Source organism: Bos javanicus, chromosome 8 (assembly GCF_032452875.1).
Source record: "Bos javanicus breed banteng chromosome 8, ARS-OSU_banteng_1.0, whole genome shotgun sequence".
Taxonomy (NCBI): Eukaryota; Metazoa; Chordata; class Mammalia; order Artiodactyla; family Bovidae; genus Bos; species Bos javanicus.
Window position 1 is genome coordinate 111,921,700 of NC_083875.1, and position 13,282 is coordinate 111,934,981.

General features: G+C 58.1%; 1 long non-coding RNA gene across 4 annotated transcripts; it reads left to right on the forward strand.

The window, feature by feature from the left end:
• Positions 1-1,920: 1,920 nt before the first annotated feature.
• On the forward strand, positions 1,921-11,727 carry LOC133253255 (uncharacterized). 4 transcript variants are annotated; one of them, XR_009738255.1, is made up of 7 exons: positions 1,921-2,256; positions 2,495-2,591; positions 3,003-3,331; positions 3,472-5,001; positions 5,619-8,485; positions 8,686-9,943; positions 10,397-11,727. It is a non-coding gene; the product is annotated as an uncharacterized LOC133253255 (long non-coding RNA). The 4 variants fall into 4 exon arrangements; XR_009738254.1 differs by having other exon boundaries at positions 3,472-4,670; positions 4,762-5,001; positions 5,619-9,943; XR_009738256.1 differs by having other exon boundaries at positions 3,472-3,520; positions 4,333-5,001; positions 5,619-9,943.
• Positions 11,728-13,282: the final 1,555 nt, after the last annotated feature.

Below are 13,282 nucleotides of genomic sequence, written 5' to 3' on the forward strand. Positions count from 1 at the left end.
CCTGTGTGGGGTCTGTACTCTAAGTTTTGTCTCCTCAGCTCAGTGTGTTTTCTGAAATCGCTACATAACTTTTTAGCATCTTAGCAGATGCTTTCTGCTTTGCTTATTGGCTAGTTAATTCATGCTCCGTTTAAGGGTCAGTGAACTACTTCAAGGGGAAATTGTACTCACTTCCCCACGTTTCCCTTATTTCTGTGATCTTTGGTCTTCCAGTTCGGGCTGGCAGTCCTGAACTCCAGGTTTTATTTCTCCAACTCAGGAAACCTTCCATCAGTTCCAGGATATTGTTTTCTCTTTAGCCTCCATGTCTCCAAGTGCACATTCGGAGATGACTGTGGAGGAGACCTCTGAACTGAAAGTTCGGATCACCTTAGTTTGCTTTTCTTCTCTCTGGAGCCTTGGCCCTTTACATTCTGGTTGCTTTATTGATCTCTGGCTCTTCCAGTGCTTTTAAAGATAATTGCACAGCTTTTGAAGTTGTGCTCCGTGGGAGGAGTCTCCTAACACAGCTGCTGGATCTCAGCTGGTAGTGAGACTAGTCAGACAACCCGGACAGTGTAAATAGACAGTCTCTAAGAGAATTTCCATGGTCAAATACTTCTTGAGAATTTATGAGAATTAACTAAAGAGACCAGGCACAACCGAAAGAAACAGGCTCGTGGTTAATAGGAAGCACGTGCACGACAGGGTTGAAACATGTTTGTAGTTCAGTAAGTTTGCAAGTAGGTCGGAGATGTAAATACTTCAAAATAAATATAAGAAGATGCTGTTTAAGGTCAGTATCAGGAAAAACAGTGAAGAAAGAGTAGCTTCAGTTCAGAGATTGAGCCCTAAACCACTTAACCTTGGGTAATTCGTATGATATGACCTCGTGCATAACCTTCCTGCCTTTTTGGTGGCTTTGAGCCACACCCATGCCTTTGGGAAGTTAATCAGCTTCACCTCGATGACTCCTGTCCATTGGCCCTTGGGACCAAGCCCAGCTTTGGCGAGGAGAAGCTCACAGAAGAGGTGTGAAGGCACATGGGCTTTGGAGGCAGGGTCTCATGAAATGAGGTTGGATTGGCACTTTATCCACCCACATTGTTTTTTTCTTAACTCTTTATTTTATAGTGAAAGTGTAAGTCGCTCGGTTGTGTCCGACTCTTTGCAACCCCATCGACTACACAGTCCATGAAATTCTCCAGGCCAGAACAGTGGAGTGGGCAGCCTTTCCCTTTTCCAGGGGATCTTTCCAACCCAGGTATCGAAGCCAGGTCTTCTGCGTTGCAGGTGGATTCTTTACCAGCTGAGCCACAAGGGAAGGGATTTCATATTGAAGTATAACAACACTGTGATAGTTTCAGGTGGACAGCAGAGGGACGCAGCCGTACACATACGTGTATCCCTTCTCCCCCAGACTCCCTTCCCATCTAGGCTCTGCATAACATTGAGCAGAGTTCTCTGTGCTCTACAGTAGGTCCCGTTGGTTATCCATTTTAAATACAGCAGTATCCACCCGCATTCTGCATTGACCATTTGCTCACGTTCTGCCTTGGTTCACCGATTTGTGAAATGAAAGTTGTTCCAACGGTGGAGGCAGAGCCTCCATCTGCAGCCCGGCCTGCGGTGAGCAATTTGCAAGGCGTGAGCGACTTCAGTTTCACTTTTCACTTTCATGCATTGGAGGAGGAAATGGCCACCCACCCCAGTGTTCTTGCCTGGAGAATCCCAGGGACGGGGGAGCCTGGTGGGCTGCCGTCTATGGGGTCACGGAGTTGGACACGACTGAAGTGACTTGGCAGCAGCAGTGCTTTGTTTCCGCTTCCTTTAGGCGTTGTTCTCCCACATCCGGTGTTCTTACAGATGGACACCCCTCTGGTCTTCATTTCATACATCGATTTGTCTTCAGGAACTTTTTCTCAGGCTCGAGGTGTGAGCTTCCGGGGAAAACTGGCTTAGACAGAGAAGGGCAGTGGGAATTTCGATTCTGATGACGTTCCCTGGCCGTGTCTCTTCCAAGCACAGCCTGAGCACCCACCAGCGGCCGCCAGGGTCAGCCTGGGCTGGGGGGAGTGGGAGGCGGCCGTTTCCAGCTCAGCAGGGGTGTTGGCAGAGTGACCACCTGCCTGTGGGGACCCTGTGATGACACAATGGGCCCAGTGCAGGCGGGTTTCAGCAGGACACAGGGCAGGGCTGCAGAGGCCGAGTCGTGGTGGGTGATCACAACTCATAGATGCAGGGCAGAGTCCGAGGCTCAGCCAGGCAGATGGCTGGGTGAGGGACCAAGGAAACGGGAAATTCCTCACTGGTGTCTTGATGTGGCACGAACACCTGTGGAGTAGGCGGTGGGGTCCCCAGGGCATGGGGGTCCCCAGTGTGTGGGGGTCCCCAGTGTGCGGGGGTCCCCAGTGTGCGGGGGTCCCCAGTGTGCGGGGGAACCTAGGCTGGGGGGAGCAGCAGACTGGCAGTGAAGGGGGAGACGTGCCGATTAAGACAGTTTCCTCTGGGTCAGCTTTCCCCGAGCAGGAGGCGAGAAGGACTTCAGAACTTCCCTGAACGTGAAGCCAGCATGCTTGGAAAGCCTCCAAACCGTCAGGTTTCTGCGATGTGTAAGTGCTCACTCTTCTAGAATGGAGACTTGTGCTTCCTTTTTTAAAGTACGAGGTCATGGCACTGGCTGTTACCGAAAAGCAGCGTGACCCCAGCCTCTATGCTGCTGCCGGATTTAATCACAGAGCATTAGAGGAGTGTGAGGAACCCGCTGTGCCGGGGCTCACCCAGGAATGGGTGGAGGACACCCTGGGCCTGGGTCAGAGGTCCAGCCCCTTTCTTGGGAGCACTGAAGATGGGTACTGGGGGGCTCGGGAGACGGGTGGGTGGGGGGCTCGGGAGGCTGGTGGGAGGGGGGCTCAGGAGGCGGGTGGGTGGGGAGCTCAGGAGAAGGGTGGGTGGGGGGCTCAGGAGGTGCCATGCATGAGACTCTGAGCTGCTGGACGCTGTGTGCATTTTTACCCGGAAAGTTGGTGGAGTCTGGAGTGCGTCCACGTGGACTTCACATGGGCAGAGAGGCCAGCAGCCGCGGGGAGGACGGTGGACGGAAGGGCAGACATCTGGCCGCTATGACCACACGGAGCTGCATCTGTTGCTGTTTCTGCTCCGTCTGTGCACCAGGTCCAGTGCATCCCTGGTGTGTCCCGCCCGAGGGACAGGCATGGGAGGGTGGGGGACATGGCCTTGCTTCTCGGGAAAGGAGGTGGGCCAACCATTTCCTGCCTTAGCACCCCTCCGTGACAGAGCTGTAATCTCTCTTCTCTCGGAGCCAAAAGCAGCAGGATCAGAGATTCCAGAGGTGAGAAATCTCCTCTCCTCCAGTCAGCGGGGGTGAGGGAGGTGGGGGGAGGCTGACGCCGGAGGGCAGGGCCAGCGCAGGGCTCCTGTGCCCTCGTGCTGGGCTCCAGGCTGAGCGCCACCCACTCTGTTCCATCGCAGACCTGACCACGCCCTGGCCCCGGGGATGGAGACCAGGTCTCATGAGCAGGTACAAAGGGGTGGTTGGTAGGCATCTTCAGTAAGTGGATGGATCAAAGCAACCCATCTCTTCTCCTGGAAAAGCAGGAGCCTCGTGTGGGGAAATCCTGTTGGCCTGGGAACCAGGCGGCCTTACTACCAGCCATGCAGCTTGAGATGGCCTCCTTGGCCATCCGGGGCCTCCGTTTCCTGCTCTGTGCAATAAGGGGACACTAGATAGCTGGTAGGATTGGGGTGCAGGTTAAAGCGAACTGTGAAAACACACGCTGTGTTTCCGAGGGCCCTGGACCCCGGGGTGTCCCCAGCTCTGACCTGGTGCCTGACTATGGCTGAGCACCTTGGGGGTGCTTGTTGGGCGGAACCGTGCTGGGAGGGGCATTCATGCTCTGGTGGCCTGCACTGCCTTTGGAGGAGGAGGCGGTTAGAGCCTGAGCAGAGCTGTGCGCCGTGCCCTGGAGGTCTCGGAGGTGTGGGTGTCCCCCTGGGGGATGGGGTGGCATGACCTGGCACACAAGCCCGCTGGAAGGTCACGGCACCTGGTGGCCGAGGGGCTTTGGAAGATGTGAGTCCTCCAAGATGCTCGTGGCTGGAAGAGCTGACGCGGCTGGCTGTGACCCAGGGCCCCGACCACCACGCCCTCTGCAGGGTCAGCTGCAGCCAGATCCCACGGCTGGCAGGGCGCCGCAGGGAGCGGGCGACGCTCAGGAATCCCATTTTGCAGGGGGACGTGTCCTATTTGCTTCAGAGACGAAAGCTGTCTTTGACGCTCAGATAGAGGATGAAAGTGATTTGGGCCTGGATTTCACACTCTCTCCTGTCTAGGTGGGAAGACTGTTTCAGAAATTACCCGTGGTGAGCGGCTCAGACACTCCAGATGCGGGGAATGGAGACGGCTGGGGCCACAGCAAACAGAGCCCGCCGCACATCTGGAGAGCTCCTCTGTGGGCAGGAGCTTCCCGCTCACTGTCCACTGGATTGTTTTTCCAACAGCACCACGCGTTGGCTGGTGTCCATTTTACAGATGAGGACACTGAGGAAGTTTCTCATGACTTCACATCACCCTGACGGGACGTGGGGCTGACGGCGAAGGGTCTCTGAGCCGTGTTAGAACAGCGATGTCATCCCGTGCGCTCTTTGTCATCAGTTGGGCAGACACGCTCGTAAGATGGTTTGCAGGCACGTGGGGCCTGGGGTGTCCGTGGGCTGGGTACAACCTGGCCATCCCCACTTCTCATTCATGGGTCGCACCAGCCCCTGTCTTCAATCAGCTTAGCAAGAATAGATCTTCTGCCTTAAAGAGAGAAGGAAGCCGCCGTGAAAGACAGAGGTCAATTGCACATTGCTTTCTTCGTTTGCCTGCTGATGATAAAAGAAGGTGTAGCCCCCTGATTTAAAGAGATACTAATTTGGGCTTCACAAAAGAATAGCTGATGAGAGCAAGCTTCTCAAACACACAGCTCTGGCCTTCCGGCCAGAATAATTTATCTCAAAGTAAGTGATTAATGACTGCATTATCTTTCTCCTAGTATCTCTTGAATCCACCCGTTTTTCTCCACCGCACAGCCATCGCCCCATCTGGGGCCCCCCCGTCCTCCCTGGATGACCGAGACTGGTGTCTGATCCGCGCTCCCCGGAAGTGGGAGTGAGCGTTAAAAAGCGCAGGTTTTACCGCACCCCAGTGCTGCTAGATCTGCAGTAGCCGCCTCGCCTGAGGGGGACGTCACCCCCGGCCTAGCACTCAGGCACCTTGTGCGCGAGCTCAGCCTACCTCCCCAGCCCCGTGGAGCTGCTGACGGCTGTTTCCAAGGCCCTGTGGCCCCCAGCCTCCCCCCCACATGGGCTCCCTCCGGGTCCAGAAGAACTCAGCCCGCGCATGTCTCCTTGACCTCCTGCCCCCCAAGCTGTGCACGCGGGGTGTCACCCCCCCAAGCTGTGCACGCGTGGTGTCATCCCCCCAAGCTGTGCACGTGGGGTGTCACCCCCCTTCTGCCGCCCCGGCCCCCACTGCTCACGCTGCGCTGTTAGTACCCGTTTTACCTGACGGTCTGGACGGGAGTTGCAGCTTCTCTGCTTTGAAAATTCACGTATCTACGTATTTACTTTTGGAGGTGCCGGGCTTTCGTCGCTGCCTGCAGGCTTTCTCCAGTTGTGGCGAGTGGGGGCTGCTCTCTCCTGCGGTCACAGGCGTGTCGCTGTGGGGCGTCTCTTGGTGTGGAGAACGGGCTTCAGCAGTTGCAGCACCCAGGCTCAGCTGCCCCAAGATGCACAGGATCTTCCCCGACCAGCGATGGAACCCGTGTCCCCTGCACTGGCGGGTGGATGCTCAGCCACGGGGCCGCCAGGGGAGCTCTGCTGCATCTTAACTCCCCTGCTCAGTCACTGTGGCGCAAAGTAGCTTCATTGTCAGCTTGTGGATCAAGCAGCCTGTTAAGCTATTTGGTGGGCCTGTTTCATGCCATCTCTTGCCGTCCTGCATCAGACGCTCACGGGGCAGCTACGGCGTGTCAGGCAGCAGGTTGCTGGCGTTGCAGTGCCAGGTTACAACCACAGTGTGGATGAGACCGTGGGGGCTCCTGGTAGACAAGAGGGGAGCACCCCCACCCCAGCTTCATTCTTAAGATCTCTAACTCAGGTGCCTCTAAGGTGTGCAGAGTGGGGTGCCCAGAACTGGCCAAGTAGTGAACCGTTAACCTCGCAGCCTTGTAAGGGTCTTAGGACTGTCTGGTCCGTACTTTTAATTATTTTTTTAGCAGCAGTGTCCCACATGGAACTTAGAGCTAAAATACTGAGCTAATCAGGTCGGTGTTGCCCTGGGGTCTTGCCGCCTCCCATCTCCAGGTACCCTGGCAGATGCTGTGGAAAATGCAAACCCAACCTGGCTCAGACAGTAGAGAATCTGCCTGCAATGCAGGACACCCAGGTTCGATCCCTGGGTTGGGGAGATCTGCTGGAGAAGAGCGTTGGGAACCCATTCCAGTGTTCTTGCCTGGAGATCCCATGGACAGAGGAGCCTGGCGGGCTGCAGTCCATGGGGTTGCAGAGTCTGACACGACTGAGCAACCATCACCTCACTCCACCTCTCAGATGCAGGGAGGAAGCCCAGCCTCTGGGAGGGAGACGACTCATCTGAGCCCACGCAGCGGGTGGGGCCGGGGCAGCCCCAGGATGTGAGGGTTTCTGCTTTTACCTCCATGTCCATCTGTTTGGTTTTGCATCTCACAGATCCTGACCTGTTTATCTGTCTGTCCCCTGGTGCGGATGTGAAAGACCCTGGAGGCTGCATGAATCCTTCTTGGCTGTGGCTTCCCGGGTTCCACACCCAGACTGGCCCACGCTTGTCCTACAGCAGTTTGTTCAAAATTCAGCTGGATTCTTCTTAACGACTTTTGTGGCGTCTGCCTTAAAAAATAAAAGAGGTGTCCTTGAAGGCTGTCTCCTCAGGATCTGGGCTGGCCCTGCTCTGACCTCAGGTTCAATCCCTGGGTCAGGAAGATCCCCTGGAGAAAGGAATGGCCACCCACTCCAGTATTCCTGCCTGGAGAATCCCACGGACTGAGGAGCCTGGCAGGCTGCAGTCCAGGGGGTCGCAAGAGTCGGGTGGGGTCTGCATGCATGCACGATGCAGTCTTTTCTGCAGGTTCCTCCTGCCTACACGGCCCGTTTCCTGCAGATTGCTTTGCTCCTGCCTGATGGTTCTGGTCGCTGGCTTCCTCGTTAGAAGCATTGCTCAGCCGTCTGGTACTCCTTGACCGTCTGCTCGTGATGGAGGCTGGCAGGCTGACGGTTGCTGGGCAGCTGGGCGCGTGGGCAGAGCTGGTTGAGCGTGGGCCTCCCTGGAGAGTGGGGGTGTTGGCAGACCCCTGGCTGTCAGTTTCTGGTCTTCCCAGTTTCGTGATTGGGTTCTCCAGCCGAGGTTCTCCCACCGCCCGCGTGGACAAAAGAGGTCTGGTGCGTCTTGGCCACTGAGTGTCCCTGTTCCAGAGTGCTCGGTGCAAACACACGGGGACGCACGACTGCCTTTCCGGAATCCTCACCCTCCCTTTCCTTATTACTCCCTCCCAGTGCTGCAGGTCTCAGTGCTTGTCTCAGATGCCTCTGCAGACGTAGAAGGGTAATGACACTCCGCCCTGTGGCCAGGCCCTTCTGTCCCCATCGCCTCCAGGAGCAGACGCGAGACTCTGGTGCTCAGGGTGCGGCTCTGCGCTGCTCCGTGGGGACCGTGGGTGGTGGCAGGCCTGCCCGATTCCATCTGATTGAGGAGCCACAGTGAAGGGGCCACCTCGCCTGCCCTGAGCGGGGAGGACCCTGCTTTGCCTTGCATGGGCCCAGGCTCTCCTGTGCAGGCGGGGGCTTCCATCCGGGGGGCCCCCACACAGCTGACTGCTCGTGGTCTAGGGGCCGGGCCCCAGTGCTGGGGAGATGCAGGCCTCGGCCTCGTGGAGTGTCCCCACATCCACCGTCTGCATTGGGGTCGCATCCTGCCTGGCCCTTGCCCCTATGTCTCTGGAATCCTCTCGGTCTTGTGGGGATCTCAATGCCCACAGTGGACGGGTGAGTACTTGGAGGCTCGAGGGTTGAAGGGCTGTGCTGGGCAGCTGGGCTGCTGTGTGACCTGGCCTCTCCTGAGTCAACCCCTGGGAGTCAGGGCTCCAAGGGCTTGGTTGGGAAGAAGCTGAGTGACCAGAACGCAGCCCCCCTAGCCCGCAGGTGTGAACTTGGGGCAGCTGAGCACTGTTAGCAAACGTTGCCCTTCCACCCTGCTTTCGACGTGGACAGGGGCCTGCCAGGTGCCTGCCGCTCCCCTGGAAGCCCCTGACCCTGCAGCGCCTGCGGGCCACGGGTGCCCGGTCTCCTGCTAGCTCGTCTGTACTGCAGGCGAACTTGCTCTCGCGCTCTGGTGGATGTAAACGCTGGCCCAGCGACGTGGATGACTGGATGGGGGTTGTGAATGTGCTGAGGGGCTTGACCGCAGCATGTATGGGCTGTGGGCGCCTCTGATGGGACCTCCCAGGCCGTCCTCTTGGGGTGGGGCGTGGGGAGCTGGGACCATGGGCTCCAGGAGCCTCTGGGCCTCCAGACCCACGCTGCACTCATGGTCTGTGCAGACGCGTCCCGGCTCTGCCCCACCTCGTCCATACCGCCTGCTTTTTAGTGAAGCCACGCATTTCTCTCCAGGCCGCACAAACTACAGTTTTGACTGCCACGATTAGACTGTTCACCGGAGCCTCTTGGCAGCATCTGGACGGAGCTCTTAGCATTCCGCAGGGCCATCCACGCTAATGTGTCAGAGGATGTGGGTGCCGCTAGTGTGCAGAGAGCTTGAAAAATGGCCAGACAGAGGCAAGCTTGCGGGGCGTGCTGTCAGCGGCGCCAGCAGGATAATAAATCAACCTGTCTCCTGCCAGGGGTCAGTCGGGTTGATGTGCAGCGCGTCTGGGCCAATCTAATCAGGCCGCCTATCCGTCTGTCTGGAGCCGCCAGTGCCCCCCTCCAGGACCGGGTGATGCTGGGCTCCCCCAGGACCTGGGCCCCTGACCTGGGGGCTGGGGGGGCTGAGAACAGTGGTCTGGAGTCCAGAGTGGGGCCCTCCTGCCGGGCCCATGTGCGCAGCCATCGAGGGGAGGGGGTGCTGTTAGCTGAGGGTGGGGCGGTCGTGCCAAAGGGCTCGCTGGGGTGGTGCTCCTGGGGCGGGGAGGCTGGGGCTGGCCTCAGTTTGCAGGTTTCTGTGCAAAATGAAATTGCGGCCATCATTCCAAAAGCTGGACGGAGTGCACTGAAGTTAGTAAGATGCAGATCTTCTCTTTTCTTCCATGGTTTCTCCCCTGACTTGCCATGTTGCCTTTATGGATACTTAATGCGGTAACGAGCTCAGTCCTTGTTAGTATAGTGGTAAGTATCCCTACCTGTCACGCAGGAGATGGGGGTTTGATTCCCCAGTGGGGACGAGTGCAAAACCTGTTGGACTTCCCTGGTGGCTCAGATGGTAAAGCATCTGCCTACCATGTGGGAGAGCCAGGTTCAATCCCTGGGTTGGGAAGATCTCTCGGAGAAGGAAATGGCAACCCACTCCAGTATTCTTGTCTGGAAAATCCCATGGACGGAGGAGCCTGGTGGGCTGCCGTCCATGGGGTCACAAAGAGTCAGACACGACTGAGCGACTTCACTTTCTTTTCTTTCTTTTAATGTAGTTTTAAGTAAAGAAAAAACCAAAATTTTGAATTATTGGCATGCCTTTTACCTTTCATCTCTGTGCTGTGCTATGCCAGTCTTCAGTGAAAATAAAGGGACGTGAACTCAGGTGTAGAATCACACCATCCCTTGATTCATGTTTGTGGCTTGCCCCAGGTGGGTGCTGCCAGCCAGCCAGATGAGACTCGAGCAGAGGGACTCAGGATGGTTGAAAGAGGACGATGATCCCCTGGGAACGGAGCTGGTGAGGGCACTGCCCCAGGCTCCGGGGTGTTTTCAGGCCCCAACAGGTGCCCGGGGTCCACCCTGACTCCTAGACCTGGGTGAGCCTGTACCTGGGGATGTTTGGCCAGGTGTTTCCCCTTCCGTGCCTACCTCTCCAAACCGCTGCAGACAGGGCACCCCAAGAATCATTAGACTTGGGGTGAGGAATGCTCTGGACGTTGCTGTGCGGGGACAGGCTGGGCACCCTCAGTAGGGGTGGGGGTGGCGCTGTACACCCGGGGGTGAGGCTGTGCCCCGCACGGTGCAGGCCCTGCAAGAGGTGGGGCAGCAGTGGTCGCCAGCGTGCTGGGATCAGGGGCAGTGAGGCCCAGGATGCCCGGCCGGGGAGCCAGGAGCTGTTTAGGGAGGCTGGGGGACAGTGCCAGGCGGGTCCGAGCCTCCTGGTCTCCTCGTCTCTCTATTTCACTCAAAGACACAAGTTCGGAAGCAAGGGCAAGCACGTAAGGCTGTGACTGCAGAGCAGCCTTCGGAGCAGGCGATGGGGTGAGGCCAACTCTGCTCAGCAGCGTCTGACCCCTAGGGAGCTGCCATCCAGAGCAACCGTGGCTTCACGTGTGTGTCAGGAGGATGGAGGGTCGCTCTGTGTAGTCAGGTCTGAAGATTCACCCATGAGTCCAGGGAAACCACATCGCCAATTCAAATCCACACGCATGAATTTGAGAAGAGCTCTCCCCAAGCTCAGGGAGCCTGTGCTGGGAGGTCAGCCCAGGTGGCACGTGGGCTTCTTGCCCTGAGGCGGTGAGCCCAGCACCCCCACCTGGAGGCAGGGAAGACGCCTGGCCCGCGGCAGCCCTGGGCCAGTGCCGAGTCATCCATACGTCGTGCAGTGGCGTGGAGGGTCCTTCCTAATGCCGAATGCAGCTCTTGGTCCTCCCTTCACTCCCAGACGGATTGAGGGGCGGTCTGCGGGATCCCGAGGGGGTCGCAAGAGGACAGAAAAAGGGGAGGCACAGGTGAAGAGTCCAGCAGAGACAAGGAGAAGAGAGAAGCACTTCTGGAAGGGATGGAGGTCAGAACCCCAAGTGCAGCCCGCTTCCTGTTGGAGGGGTCGTTCAGGCCCTGGGAGTCAGTTCTCCAAGCAGCCGGCCACCGACATGGACACTGGCCAGCTGGAAGCCTCTTGGGTGCGGATGCAGAGTCCAGGTGGAAAGAGAGAGTCTGGGGGGCGGTCTTCCTGCCGCCCTCCTGTGAGATCCAGCGGGGACCGGTGGTGAGGGAAGGAGCTGACGGGACCCCCATCCTGGACACGTGCCGATGCCCCCAGGAGGCTTCAGAGTCTGTGCGCCCAGGACTGGGCCTCAGCGTGCGGTCAGTGGGACAGAACCATGTTCCCGGCCTGTTTGCCTCTTCAGGCACGAGGAACGGGAACTCGCTGCTGAAGGTGAGGCTGCTGGGAGGCCAGGGAGGGTGGGTCTCAGGCTCAGGTGCCACTTGGGGTGGCGAGCTGCAGATTGCACGGCAGTGCCCTCCTTCAGGTAGAATTGCGGTCTGGCTGGAGGCCCCAGAGGAGCTCGGAGTCTCCTCCAGGTGTCATCCGCCCCTGCCGCCCTGGAGGGACGCAGCCAGGGGGAGGTCCCCTGGAGAGGGACTCAGCAGAGGCCGAGGACTGGTGCTTCCGGGCCCCGAGGGCTGGGTACGTGCGGATCGGACCACACGTCCAATGCTGGAAATTTTGCTTTCTGTGAGTCAGATGGTGGTTTAATGTCAGGCTCTATTATACACGATTTTTGTGTTGTTTTAGTCGATGGTTTCCTTTCTTGAATGTTCTTGTTTCCAGTGGGCCAGAGTTCAGAAATGAGCTTTTAGGTTAAAGAAAATGTTTCAAAGGGTAATATTTCATATGCTCATCATAGTAGGGTGACGTCATCATTTTTGCAGAAGAAGGCAGGTCTGACGAAGCACAGGGCTTAGGGCCAGAGTCAAGGCCAGCTCCGCGGTGGTGGGGGTGTGGCGGCCTTGGGGCCAGGGATCAGGTGCCGCTTCCGCGCGGGTGTGCGGGTGCCGGCCTGCCGGGATGCTCCCCCACCGGGATGCTGCCCCACCCGACGCTGCGCAGGTGTTTTCAGCGTCCTGACCACGTGACTGCTAGAGCTGCCGTAGGGATGAGTCAGAGACACGCAGACACATGGACACGCACCCCTGAGATCGCCCCCGTGTGAGTGTGTGGAACGCCGGTGCTTTGATTAGGCTGCTTCTGATGTGAGTTTGTGTGAAGCCCTCCATGACTGGGTTTGGGAAGGTGACCTGGAGCATGTGGACGCGGGGAAGACGGTGATCCTGTTGGGGTGATGTGGGGAGGGACTTCTCTATGGCAAATGGAGCCCCCAGGGCACCAGCCCCGGCTTTGCCAGGACAGACATGAGAACCAGGCCACACACCTTCCTCCGCGTCCCCTGCAGCAGCCACCTGCCTCTTGTTGGCACGTTGATGCCGTCCGACAACATCCACTGATTTTCAGGGGATTGTGGTCAACTGGGGGGCTCCTGGATCACTAGTGTGCACTCGGCGCGTCGCTCCGCGAGGGCCTGGCTGTGCAACGCACCCTGGGAGCGGGGATGCTCCTCCTGGGCTGTCGACTGGCAGCCAAGGCTGAGAGCAATCGGGGCCCCTGTCCCTGGAGCCAGGAGCGGATTCTCTGCATTCCTGGCCTGATCACGCGCTGCTCATTTCTCTTTCGGTTTGTGCGATGTGAGCCGGCGGGGGGGGGGGCGGGGTTCGTACCCATGGAAAGGCTGGCAGCGACAGTATCGCCAGGATCCTGCCTCACACGTGCGCACGTCACTGTCACGGCGCTTCCCCACTTGCCCTGCGCTCCGAGAGCAGCTCTTCTCGGTCCCCGACTTAAAGGTCTCCATAGAAACCTCGTGGCAACTCGGAGGCCACCATCTCATCACATCGGGGTTTCCTTCCAAGACAGCAGTCAGCTCTGCTTGCTCTCTTCTTGCACGGCCCCTCCAGGTCCCTTGAAATGGAATCATAGGCGGGAGCTTGACTTCCCGGGATCCGGGACCTGCGTGAGATGCTCACTTATCAGCGCTCAGGCGGCAGGGCCTCCCCAACCAGGATACGGGGCTCCCCCAGTGCTGGGCCACGCCCTCCTGGCACTTGTGGGGACAGAAACGTAGTGAGGGGAGCCCTAAGGGCTTCCCTGGTGGCTCAGCCATAAAGACTCTGCCTGCAATGCAGGAGAGGCAGGAGACAAAGGTTCGATCCCTGGGTCAGGAAGACCCCCCTGGAGAAGGAAATGGCACCCCACTCCAGTATTCTTGCCTGAAAAATCCCATGGACAGCAGTCTGG